Source organism: Microcebus murinus, chromosome 5 (genome assembly GCF_040939455.1).
Source record: "Microcebus murinus isolate Inina chromosome 5, M.murinus_Inina_mat1.0, whole genome shotgun sequence".
Lineage (NCBI taxonomy): Eukaryota > Metazoa > Chordata > Mammalia > Primates > Cheirogaleidae > Microcebus > Microcebus murinus.
The window spans coordinates 77,484,784-77,498,445 of NC_134108.1; the positions used below are offsets into that span (position 1 = coordinate 77,484,784).

The 13,662-nt window shown below is 35.6% G+C and overlaps 1 long non-coding RNA gene across 1 annotated transcript in view; it reads right to left on the minus strand.

Moving 5' to 3' along the window:
• The window catches only part of LOC142870895 (uncharacterized), a 40,176-nt gene that overhangs the window by 12,875 nt on the left and 13,639 nt on the right, over positions 1-13,662 (minus strand). The window contains exon 2 of the long non-coding RNA XR_012919219.1: positions 4,527-4,610. This is a non-coding gene — a long non-coding RNA (uncharacterized LOC142870895). The remainder of the gene's footprint in view (positions 1-4,526; positions 4,611-13,662) is intronic.

The following is a 13,662-nucleotide window of genomic DNA, read 5'->3' on the forward strand; positions in this document are numbered from 1 at the left end:
AGACCTCCCTCTGCAATACATGAGACTTGACCCAACAGTGCCCAGCTGCAGTGTGGCCAATGTTTTATGAGGTGGCTTGGCACAAAGTGCTGTCCAATTGAGGGAAGGAGCTAATTAATTTAGGTTGTAGCATAAAAAAAGGACATTGAGAGTGAGATGAGAGCTGAGCAGACTTGCAGGAAGAGGTATTAGTGGGCCTCTGGGGTTTTGGAGTTTCAGTATGACCACAGATCTCCTCAGCTAAAGTGACCTGAGGTAGCCTCTGCTTGTGACAGGCAGCCGGACTTTAACACTTGCCCCTATATGTGAGCTATTGTGCTTAATTTGGTTCTGAGAGTGAAGGGATCTGACCACTGCTGATTTCATCACCTTTGGTAGGAAAAGCCACAGGACCTGTCTTACATAAAAGTATTAGCCAGCCAAAGCCAGTGAGTAGAAAAGGTGACTATGGAAAAAAAAAGCTTGACTTATGCAGACCTTGGGAGTAAAGAATGTATCTCTCTAAATGCTTCTCCTTACTTTCAGGAGGCATCAGCCCTCATCCAAATTGAAATAAGGCCCTCATTTGAGCGAATGCCAACTATTTAATGTGAAAATGAAGTAGTGAGGTTGCTTGCAAACCACGATTCAGATTTTAGGCATTTTACCCCTTTTAAATCCTGAACAATGACATGAAAAAGCTTATTTTAAAGTTGAACAGAAAGCTGATGGCAGAAAATCCTGAGACGTCGAACAAGGGAGCTCCTGAAATTTTGTAAGTACGTCCATTTTAAAAATACGAGGGTGTGCCTGCATGCATTTTTGGCAGCTATGGTTCTGTGGTTAGGTGAAAGTATTCGGACTAACCATGAATGGGAAAGAATTGATAATTTAGTACAGAGCACAGTGTGTTCAGTTCAACACACAGGAGCAAGATAATGTGATATAATGCCAAATGTGTCCATGTGCTCTTGTGGATCTAGCATATTAGCAAACTAGAAAAGTTATCTCCTCTGTTTGTATAAGCATGCCGCTGATATTCCTCATCTCAAGATATGTTCCAACCGTTTATATTTCATGCTTCCTGGAAAACAAAATCTCATACTGCCTGGAAGCTTTTGCTACTTTATGACATTACTGCCAGCATTTCATTAGAACCATATTTAGTGGAATACCTTTAGAAGAATTTTGTATACAAAAAAGTCTTAAATCTGAATGAAATCTTAATATGTTAATATATCTTAAAAAATAATAATTAACTTGAAAGAGGGCCAAAATTATTTGAAGGTAACATTATTTGTTGACCCAATATTTGCCTATATAATAAACCAAAAATAGTTGTGTTGCAAAAAAAAAAAAAGCAAACCCAAAATTAACCGAATGTTTAATTTATATGGTGCCACATAGACATAATTTAAAGGCTCAACAGAAAAACCCCAAAGAGAGCATAAAATCTGATTCCTGTTGTCACAGGACCAACAAGCACTTGGGGTAGGACTTGGCTTCAGAGAGACCATTGTATTAATACATACATAACATTCATTGTTTAACAACATCGATAATTTTTATCCTTACATTGGTTTTGTGGTTCTTGATTAGTTTCTGGGAGCCCTTAAATATAAGTGTTATAGAATCAAAAAAATGGAAAGGCTTATTTAAAGTCAGTCAATTGGTGGAAAGAAATGCACTAAACCATTTGGCTGTAAGTCTTATTAATAGGTTGATGAAGAGATATATTGAAGGTATGTATACTAGTAAACTCTGAATGTGACCCAATGTGGCTGAATGCAACTCTTCATGAAATAAATAAAAAAAAAACCCTGAATTCGAATGTATTATAAATATATTTAACTATAAACTCATTCAAGGTTTTCTAATCCTGATGAGTTGTAGGGATTTGTATAGCAGTAGGCCTATTTTGTCAAGTTGGCCCAGTCAATGAAAGAGTCAGGAGAAAAAAATGCAGAAGGTCTTCGGCAGCTGCTGCTGCTGCCTATGAAGACTTAATTGAATTCAGCATCTTTGATTTATATAGAGAGTATTATAAGAGTATATAATAAAGAGTAGGCAATTTATGAAAATTAAATATGCCCCATGCAATTTTATTTACAAGATGAACTAGTTCAGAAGTCCCTCTTTCATGGATAATATGAATGTAAATATTACTTAGCACCGGCTTAAACCTCTATATAGTTCAAAGTCGTGGACTCTAAGTTAATATTTAAAATTAGTGAGACACATAAAACAAAGTGTAGGTTCATTTTAACCATGTTCGCTATTTTTGTTAGATAAATGAATAATAATAAAACTCGTGTCACTAGCATGTGCATCAACAGGCACTATAATTTGTGGACAACTATAATTAATCTATGTTTTGGGATTCTTTTTCAAAATTGAATGTAGTTCTATTTTTCTTCTGAAACCTATTATGCCATATTTTGTTGTTGGAAAGCTAAACATAAATGGTCAGAGTTACATTTTCCTCCTGTGGTAGTCTGTGGTGATTTGAAATGGGCAAGACTCTTCCATGATCTGCAAACTGTACAGTGCTCTGTACCAGAACCTCACATGGGTCGCATGGCATAGCTGTCCTTTGTCCTTGAGTCTCTACCCTCTCCTACCTGGTGATCCTTGGATTTTCTTTCAGGATTTTCCTTCCTACTTCACCTCTTCCTCTACTTCCTCTCCTCCCATGCTTCTCCCTTCCTGTCTCCTATTGCTTCCCATCTTCCTTCTCTCCTTCCTATTTTTTGCTTCCTCCCCTTCCTTCATATATACATACATACAATATATATTTATTTATTTTATGGAAGCAGTACTTTGAATTGTTAAAAATTATAAAAATAACATGAAAAAACAACATATAGCCTCCAACCATAGAATACCATATTAAATTCTAATGGGTGTCTTTTTAGATTTTTTCATGCATATAACATATACAGATATTTCATAAGTGTGTAGTTTTCATATATATGGATACAAATAGTTTTATGTACATCTATGTGGATTTTGTATATATGAGTGTTTACATATATATATACACATGCATGCATATATGTATGTGTATTTCTGTGATTTGTCATTTCCTAACCTGCTTTTTCCAGTTAGCCATCTTTACTCTGCTGTTTCAGTACATTTGCACCTAATATAATACTCAAATCTTCTTTGACTTTTACCAGTTGATTCCAGAATGAACTTTGCTGCTGGTTTGTCCCAAATAGTACCCATTTCGCAGCCATCATTTTCATCTGGTGATTATGTCCCTCTGAGTCTCTCTTCATTTAGCAAATCCCTTTTATCATGGCACTGACTTTTCGAGAAAACAGTGCCAACTGTCCTGCAGAATGGGTCTCTGTATCTTGAATATATTGTCTAACAATCATAGGAAGAATGAATATATGGATTATTCTGGGATGGGATCCAGTTTGTTCTCTACGTTGACAACACTGTGATATCCTCTTCACAGGTTGAAAGTGAAATATCTGTTGATAAGTAATGTACTCTTGCTATCCAGAAGCTTTTAATGTATTTTCCTTATCCATCAGGATATGTTTCTATGTGTGCCTACATCTACCAAAACAGACGAGACCTCACTGTGCTCTTTCAATGTGCAGATTCAGATCTTTCCTCAGCCTGGGGATAGTATTTTTGATGTATCTGTTCCATTTGTTTCTTCCAAAATACTCAGTATTTGCTTGCCAGGTCTTTTATAACTCATTTCCCTTTTACCATATGACTCCTACTCCTCTTTTTGTTTTAAGATATAATTTAATACTAATTTAATTCCTGTGCTTTAAGATATTTCTTAAAATGAGGCTACTGATTCTGGTTGCTCAGTGGGCCAAACTCTCCTTTATTATTTACTGATTTGTTTTGAAAATAATGATAATATCTACAGGGTATTTTTTTGTATTATATTGGGATCTTCTCAAGCATTTATTATTCATTTTTATTCAAGAAGATCACCTGTCTGAGGCAGCAGTGTGTATTCAAATTGTTTACTTGGTCCTTTTTTTAAGGCTATGGTGGCCCTGTGGGTGAACAGGTATTTTTCCTGCCAGCACACTGGAGCCCAGGTCAGTTGATGAATATTGGTGAAACTCATAGGACTCCTGCTGTGGCGATCTGCCCCATAAACCTATGGGCTACGAGTGGGATGTCAACACCCTCCTCAGGTCCCTGGAAGAAGCCTCTATGCTCTCTATCACCCTATAGTCTCTCAGCCACATGAAGGCAAAGAAGCCTTCTTATTTGCAGTCTTGGAAAGTAGAAGACAGACCACTGAGAGAAAAAACCCACAACTCAAGAATACTTCACACAATCAGAATTCATGCACATGTCAGGGTGAAACACGTGAACTCGGGGATAGGAAAGAACTGACTGAGTGCCACCCAAGGTCCCCATATGAGGAAAATACATGAGAAAAGTTTATAACTAAACAACAAATTAACCCAAGTAGGGACCTCAACCTGGGCGAAGAAAGAGAAAACCGTGGTGATGTGGCAGTGTAGCCCAGGAGTTACATGCACAAGCTCTGAGCGGCTCACCTGGATTGAGTTTCTGATTACGTCACTCATTTGCTGTGTAAAATCAGGCAAGTATTTAGCATGTTTCTGCTTCATTTCCTTCATCTGTAAAATAAAGAATGAGAATAATGGTAGAGCTTATTCCACAGTATGATTCCAAAGAGTGAGTTAATAAATGTAAAAATGTAGAAGAGAATCTGACACATAGTATATACTCAGTAAATGTTCTCTCATTGTTATTCTATATATTTTGTTTAAGAAAACACTGCCTAAGAATATATAATATGAGTCCTGGACCTTTGAAATAGAAGAGACACTCCATAAAGGAAATTTTGATACAGTAAGCACTGAACTATCTCAGCAAACCATAGGTAAGTGGGGACAAGAAAGTAGAGATAGAAGTATCTCAAAAGGTGGGGGGAGGATGTAAGGAGGGAGGAATGGAGGATATAAAGTATCTGTAAAAATTCTTTTTATATTGGAGAAGTGTGGAAGCAGGTAGGATTAGAACATTGTGGTGGGGGAAATAGGAATGTAGCTAGTGTCTTGTTTTTCAAACAATCAGAATGCCATATGTGTTTGATTAAGAGAGCAGGGAAAGAGATTGTAATCATTAAGGAAATGGAAAAATACACCAGAACCTGGACATTAACATGAGGGAAGGAGGCATGAGCAATAATTTAATCATACTAACAAAGCCAAGGGAAAGAAAAAATAGGCAAACAACCATGTAAATTAGTGGTAAACAGTGGAGTAAGGTGAAAGGAATAAAATCAACAGCAGTAGGCCTTGTGCTAAATGAGAATGGACTGAATTCACCCTTTAAAGGACAGAAATTATTATTTTGGGTTAAAAAATAGAGTTCAGATATGCGAGTTTACAAACAAGTTCATATTAAGAATCAAAACTCACTCTTTTTTCCTCTCTCTTCCCTCTCATCCTCTCTTTTTTCTTTTCTCCTTTCCTTCCTTTTGTTCTTTCTCTCTTTCCAATAAAGGGATTGGGCAATATAAAGAAATGCAAACCAAAAGAAAATTGCTATGATAACATTAATATTGGGCAAATTTAAATTTAAGGTTAAAATCATATACTTGGCCACAAAGAAATCTTTACTAAATTCAAAAAAGGAGAGAATTTATAGGACACATAGTCTATTAAAATTAAAGCTAAGTAATAAAGTGGAGATCATATTGAAAATTCAAAATACTTAAAAATTAAGAAATAATACTAGATAGCACTTGGACCATAAAATAAATAGAAAGGTAAATAATTTTCTATAAATCACTGGGGAGGGAAATACTTCATTGAAATCCAATGGAACCTAACAACTAGCAGGTCTCAGAAAAAAATGTATAATGTTATATATCACTGTTATTAAAGAGTAAAGATGAAATTAAGTAACTAGCTACTTACCCTAACAAATTTGGAAAAATGAACTATAAAATAAACCAAGAGAAATAGAGAAGAGGGAATTAACTGGTGAAAACCTAAACTTAATGAAATATAAAACAAAAATTCTTAAAAGGATAAGTCCAAAAGCAGCTTCTTCAAGGGAGAATTACAGATTTTCATTAAACTTCACCTAAGTATCTGACAAGATCAGGCTCCAGTAAATAAAATAGATGGTTCAATCAAATTAGGGCAATTAAATTTCAGGATAGTTTGAAAAAGATACTATTTATCAAGACAAGGGCATAGAGCAGGAAAATAAAAAGGAGTAACACTGTATCCGAGGTAGTAACAGTGGAGTTGTGGCCACACTTGCTCCTGAAAAGACAAAGAGAGAAAGCTATAACTAGAACTTGGAAGGAAATAGTTGTGCAAAGAAGCTATCTTCAGCAGCTTTTTGCGGATTGCTGCAGCCAGCCTGAAATGATACTGTGGGGTTGGAGGCAGAGGAATACTCTTTCCCTGCTGTCTCCTGCTGAGACTCCCCATTGGTGACCCAGCTGGAAGCCAGAGGGTCTGGAGTTCACCAGCAGGTCCATATAGGTGAGCCTACTGGGGCGCCTTGGAGGGGCAAGCTGAGGTATCCAGAGCAGCACCAAATTCAGAGGGTGAGTTCTCAAACTAAAGTAATACCTCTAACATATTTCATGCTGGAGAATTGTCGATTGCTGCCTAAAAACATGAGACATATATTGTTGTGGATAATGGCCAAAATACCATTAATTTAAATCATATTGGTGGTCTTTCTTTGTAGAAAGAAGGAAACACGAAAGCAATGGTCATTAAGTTGAGAAAGTCGTTAAAAGCACAATTACAATGTGTTCTTGTCAAGAATGTGACTTGCTTAAAGCTTTGTGATAATATAGACATTTCAATGAAAGAATCTCAAGAGCCTATTTAAAAGTTTCTAAAGAATCTTAGCAATCCATGTTGAATCAATAGGTAAGTCGCATATACTACACAGGGGAACTGAGGTTGCAACTTTATTTTGATCAAAGGAAAATTGCTGCCATCTGAAGAAGGGAAGACAGCAGCTTTTATGGTGACTTCTCTTACTTCACTAGCCAACTCAAGTATTGGCTTTGCCCACCATGTGGTTTTACAGACACATTGATGGGGCATTGAAGAAATCAAAGTGTGAAGCACCAAGCAGTACTCTAACCAATATTAACCAGCACTGTGGCTTGATATTTTAAGCATCCATAGACATTTCAGAATGGCTTCTTTATCTTTGGCAAAGAAATCCAGTTCTTCTTAAATGCTGCAAGGCAGTAGGTATTTGGGCAGACTAGAAAGAAAGAAAGAAAAAAAACCACAAACAAATATGATATTCATTTATTTCCCTTGCTCTTATTCACATGTGCAGTCTATACTCCTTATTGATTCCATCATACCAAACTGGGTGAACGATTAGCCCTCAAAAATCTGTAATTTCTGTTATTGATTGATTGGGGCAACACCATACTGCTGAACTCTTTCAATGTCAGTAATAACACACAAAACACCAGGATGTGGAAGAGGTAGGAGTCTCCCCTACTCCTTTGATTTCCTCACCTCTCCCGTTTTTATAACGCTTGAAAATCTTCAAGACTTACACAGGTAGCCTTGACAAAAACTTCATATATGATATCAAGTAAGAGAATCATAAAAATTAAGAGTTGAAAGAAATCTTAGAGATTAACTAGTCCAAATTCTAATTTTAAGGATGAGGAAAGTGAGATTCAGGAACTTATGAATTGCATAAGGAAACACAGTCATTGGTGGCCAGAACTAGAAATCTATGTCGTCGTATCTAATTAATTGCTTTTTATATTATTTTCTAATAACTATTAAATAAAAAATGTAATTTAAAGAAAATTTTCATACCTACCTAAAAAAAGTACTGAGAAAGCATTTAAATAAAAATCAAAAGAGATAAATAGTGCAGGATTGTGGTACTAAAAAATTAAATCTATTCTTAACCTAATCACCAAATTAAATTATGTTTATATTATAGAAAAAATGATATAAATTATAATTTTTATTATAATTTCAAATTAGGGTACTTATTAATCTCATGATCTTTTAGCATATTTATCTATATGGTAGATAATATACTTTATTTCTTTAAAGATTTTCTTATGGCTATTGATAGTAAAGAGGAAAGAAATCTTAATTCACATACTTTTTTTTGAGGTGAGAGAGAACAGTTAGATATTTTGTTTTTAATTTTACAAAAGGGCTAGACTTATAGAATCCCAGAATTGGAATGGCATGAACTGATTTCTAGTCAACCTTCCTACCCAAAATAGGAATCTCTTCTGCAGTGTCCCCAAGAAGCAGACCTGTGGTCTCTGCTTGCATATTTCTAGTAATAAAAAACACACTATTTGTGAAACAATATTTTTACCAAAATGACATAAAATTCTCCATATTGAGCCTAGCTCAGTACCCCAACCCTGTAACTTCAACTCAGTAGTATTAGTTCTTCTTCTCTCTAAGTAAGAAAAGAAAAAATGAATGTTTGCTCTTTGTTTTGATAGCCATTACACAAACATTTTGAGATTGTTATTCTATCTTAAACGTTCTCTTCTTTGCATCAGCATTTCCAGTTTCTTTAGTTGTTTCATATAAAATATGGCTTTGGGTTCCCTAGCCATTTTAGTGGTTATAGTAATTAGTCAGTGTACTCCCAGAAATTGATTCTCACACAATTATTGTGAGTTCTCAACACCTTTTTTTGTGTGTGTGTGTGTGCATGTTCTAGGATTTGCTTATGAGCTCAAGTTGGTCTATTATGTTCCTAGATTGGGGCAGTGTCATCGTAGCTTATGTTGAGTTGAGGGGAGGGGGATCAATAAAATATCTGGATCTTCTCAGTATAAAGTTTGGCTAAATCTCTATGATCCTGTCCTGGTGAAATTCAGTTGATGAAACTTAAATGTAGAATTCTAAATTTTTCCCTGCTAAATTTTTTCATGGTTTGTTCACAGTGTTCTAGCATTTTTAAGCTGACTGGGGCAAGTGACAAAACTTGGTAGGCAACCTGGGGCTTAGCCTAGGTAAAGATAGACTTGGCATGGTATTTAGTGAGATACCGCACTCTGGACCCTGAGGAATGGGATTGGGAGGGTGGACACTCTAGTCTTTAAGGGACCACACCAATGGGTATAAACAAGTATAAAAAGGGGAGTGAAAGAGAAGGGGAATAATTAAAAGCTTCTTAAAACAAAGTCCATTAATTTCTCATTTTGTCTGAAGCTCACTAAAAATAGGGCCTTCTTATTAAAGATATATTGATACTTAATTAAATAAGACCCATCATTTCTGCCAAAAATTATCATAGGGTGAATTAGGGGCAAATTAACCAAGGATTATTTGTTATTTTGATTTAAATTTCTTTGGAGCAGGATTTTTTTTAGCCTCAGCACACTATTAACACTTTGGGCCAAATAATTCTTTGTTGTGGGAGGATTTTTCTTTGCAAAATCTGTGAAACATTATTAATTTGTTAAGTATTTGTTAAGCTCGTACAATGTTCCTGGTACAATTCTACACACTGTGGGTACAGCGGTAAACAAAACAGATGAAAACCCCTGCTTTCTTGAAGCACACATTACTACATGTGTGCATGCATGTGCATGTGGACACAAGTTTGGGCACGTGTGCTAAACGTTGAATAAAGAAACAAAAATAGAAAAAATCACGTGGTGCTACAAAGTGATTGAGGTTCTCTGAAGAAAAGTAAAGTAGGATAAGGCATAGAATGAAGAGACTATGTGTGGCTATTGTCAGTTGGTAGAGAAGAAGCTTGTTTGAGGAGACGACATTTGAACAAAGGATGGAATCATGTGAAAGAATGAACCATGGAAGTTCTTAGAAAAGAACATTTTAGGCAGAAGAAAGAACATTTTGTGGGCTGAATCTGTTCTTCCAAATTCGTATGTTTCAATCTAATATTAAGTACTTCGGAATGTGACTATTTGGTGGCAGGATGTTTAAAAAGGATAATTAAGGTAAAATGAGGTCATATGGGTGGGCCTTAATCCAATATACTTAGTATTCTTATACAAAGGAGAAAATTTGGACACAGATACGTGTGAGCACAGAAGAAAGACCACGTGAGGACCCATAGTGAATGTGGCCATCTGCAAACCAGGGAGAGAAGAATGCAAACCTTCTGACCAACACCTTGATCTTGGACTTCCCACCTCCAGAATTGTAAGAAAATAAGTTTCTGTTGTTTAAGCCATATAGTCTGTAGTTTTTTGTTTTGGTAGTCCTAGCAAACTAATACAACCAGGTGGACAGGAAGGAGGTTGCTGTGTTGGGTGGACAGCAGGTAGGCCAGAATGAAAGAGGGAGGGAGCTGTAGATAGTGGGATTAGAAAGACAGGGACCAGACCATGTAGTGACAAGGGAGCTAGACTTTGTTCTGAGTGTAATGTGGACAGGTTTTCAGTGGGGGACGGACATGAGTGACTTACATTTAAAGAAGAACAATCTGTCTGCAGTATGAAAATGTAACTTTGGAGTGCTAGAGCAGAAGCAGGAGATTGAGTAACAGGCACGTGTGGTAGTCCATGGAAGATGACAATGTGGCTTGGACCAAGCTGCTGGTGCAGTAGGTGAGCACTGGTTGGATTCAGGGTATGTTTTGAGGATAGAGCTCACAGATCTTGCCATGGACTGGAAGTACTGTGTAAAGGAAAAAGGAAGCACATACAAATCTTAGGGGTTGCACCTAAGTAAAAAGGCTAATGAAGGTTCTATTTTCTGACATGGGGAAATTTGAAGGAAAAATCCTCAAATATGGATTGCTATGTTTTGTTATGTGTGCAATGGAATATTTTCCCTTAATTTATAAATTTACAAATATAACATTTGTGGGAAAGTGCAAAGAATACAGGAGCATCTAAAGTAAAAAAATCCCCTTCGTAACTCCTGAGAGTTGAGTACATTAACAGTTAATGCTGCATCTTTCTAGATCATTTCTTCTAGGTATATTTAATACTCTTCTCTCTCTCTCTCTCTCTCTCTCTCTCTCTCTCTCTCTCTCTCTCTCTCTCTCTCTCTCTCTCTCACACACACACACACACACACACACACACTTCTTAGAAACTGATTTTTCCTATAATGAAAAAAGTGCCAGAATTCTCAAAAATCATAGAACACAATGGAACATGCATTTATCTCCCTCCCTCCCTTAAGTTTAAGTGAGCTTGCTAGAATTGTATGTAAAAGGTCAGATAGTGGGTGGTAAAACCACCACTTTGAGGAAAAAAAGAGTGACATTCTGAAATGGCAATAGTTGGTGTTATTCTGGGCTCCAGATTGTGGATCTCTATTTTCAACTGGATTTAGCTTTTATTAAGGTGAATTTTCTTCAATGGATTCAAATGTTATTTGTCTATAATCTTTCAAGTGGATCATTTGAGGTCTGGAGAAAGTAATATATGGAGGAGTCATTTTTTGTTTGATTAATTATTATTATTTTAAATGCTCTAGATCTTTTTATGCAGTGATCTCTTTTCCTGACATATTTACATGGTTAAATCAAATGTGAACAAGGAGATTCAAGAAACCAAATTTACTTGCTAAATTCACCAAGGTTCTAGATGGGAAAAACAGAAATGAACTGGTTCCATATAAAACATGCAGAGAAAGGGCAAAATAAATTTAAATCCTACATCTGAAATAGTTTAACAGATTAAAATTTTTAACCCATAGAGGTACTGTAAAATAAGATGGAGTGAAAATTATTTTTGTGGTTACTACATTATTACGTCACATAGAAACACAGTGTAATATGTTGTATATGATTCTGGAACAGAGGTTCTCAACCATTCTCTGTTCTGTTCTTTCTGTTTCTTCTTTTTCTCAATCCCCATACAGAAAGAAATACATTCTAGAACAAATAGGCTACACAGAGCTCTCAAAGAAAAAAAGTGAATAAATTCAGAGGACCACATTCAGCTCTGGAAGAAACATAGATAACATAAGAGATGAGGTATTTGGAGAGAGAAATGATGTGTCTATAGCAGTCATTATGACAAGCTATTGATATAGACATCATATTTAATCCTTACATGAACCTGATGAGTAGTAGTCGTATTCCATTTTGTGGACAAGCTGTTTGACCCAGAGAAATTGAGTGACCTGTCCAAGTTCTACTCTCTAGTAAGTTGCAGAAACAGAGAGGAACCCAGACCTGTTGGACCTCAAGGATCAGGTTGTCTTGCCATGATAAAGTGTCCTCTGCTTTGCATATGAACACTGAACCAGTGTTTACTAGAGCGATCATCAGTGAGGGATATCATACATCTGACACTTCCCATTAGCTCATTTATATTAAAAATATTTTAAAATTACAGTTCCTATTTCTATTACTAAATAATAATACTTATTGTATCTCAGTCATAACACTTCACTATACACATTATGAATGTGAAATGGGAATTATTAAAATTTTTATTTAGAAATGTGAATATGAAATCAATAGCTCCCAAGATGTACAGAGAAAATATATAATTAGTTCTTGGGTTAAGTAATTTTTCCTTCTTCAGTTAGTCTTTCTAGTATTGAAAGAAGATAGAAATTTTGTTATTTTAAATTATTTCTTAGTAGTATAATTAATTACTCTTCTGTGGGCTATTAATGATTTATTTTGTAAATGGTTACAAAATGGGATATTTTATTATATTTCTGTACATATATTTTTCAGTGCAAGTGTTAAAATTAACATATATTATTACTTGGGTTTTAAACTTTCCTGTATTTCTTTACATTTAGTTAGTAGAGCGCATCTAAAGATAGTCAAATTCCTAGTTTTTTGGTGTGATATTAAGCAATTGGATATGATTTATACTATATATTACTTCTGAATCATGAGCTTTTATGATATGTGTAAATAATTAATATGTTCACTATATTTCTCACAAATAATTTTGTCCTAGATACAGGAAGCTTTCTTCTACAAACAGGTTAGATAAGTAGGAGTGAGAATTGTTTCTTAAGTTTTAAAACTGGAAAAAGTGGGAATAACATTTTAAAGATATTTAACTAATACATTTTTGTCTTTTATAATTCCCAGATCCAGTTTCTTTATGAAGACCCTCAGTTGGCTGAAGCAGATCACAAGTATTTCTCATTATAAAAAAAGATAACATTTTTCTATTAAGACTGAGACAAGTGTCTTCTTTCCAGAAGAAGGAAGGTAAGATGTAGGCAAAGTTCTACCCAGAGAAGAAGAGGAAGTAGGGAGTCACCTGCTTCTCCCAGGGGATTATGGGAAAAGGAAGATGGAGGTCAAATACATGACAAGACCTCCTACTTTGGACCCAAATCTCAGGTAAAAATTTGTCTTGCTTACCTTAAGAGAAAAGCCTAAAGCAGAGAAATATTAGATCACTCTCCCTTTTGGAACCCTAGAAAGAGATTGCCTTAGAGTACAGTTGCAAAACAACATGGCAGGGGTATAGTGATGGTGCACATTAGTGCAGCTATAGCAGAAGAAGTTATCTGAATAAATAAGCCTGCCTGTGAGTTCTCAAGCTGAACATGGACCCTGATGTCGTGGAAGACACTGAGAAATTCTGGCATACTCTGAATGGGAAGGAGAATATAGTTAAGAGTCTGACTGGTGAACCTGCTAGAGAGGCTTATCCTAATAAAGGCAAACATGTTTTTACCAGGACTGGAAGACTTGTTGAAATAGGGATTGAATAGA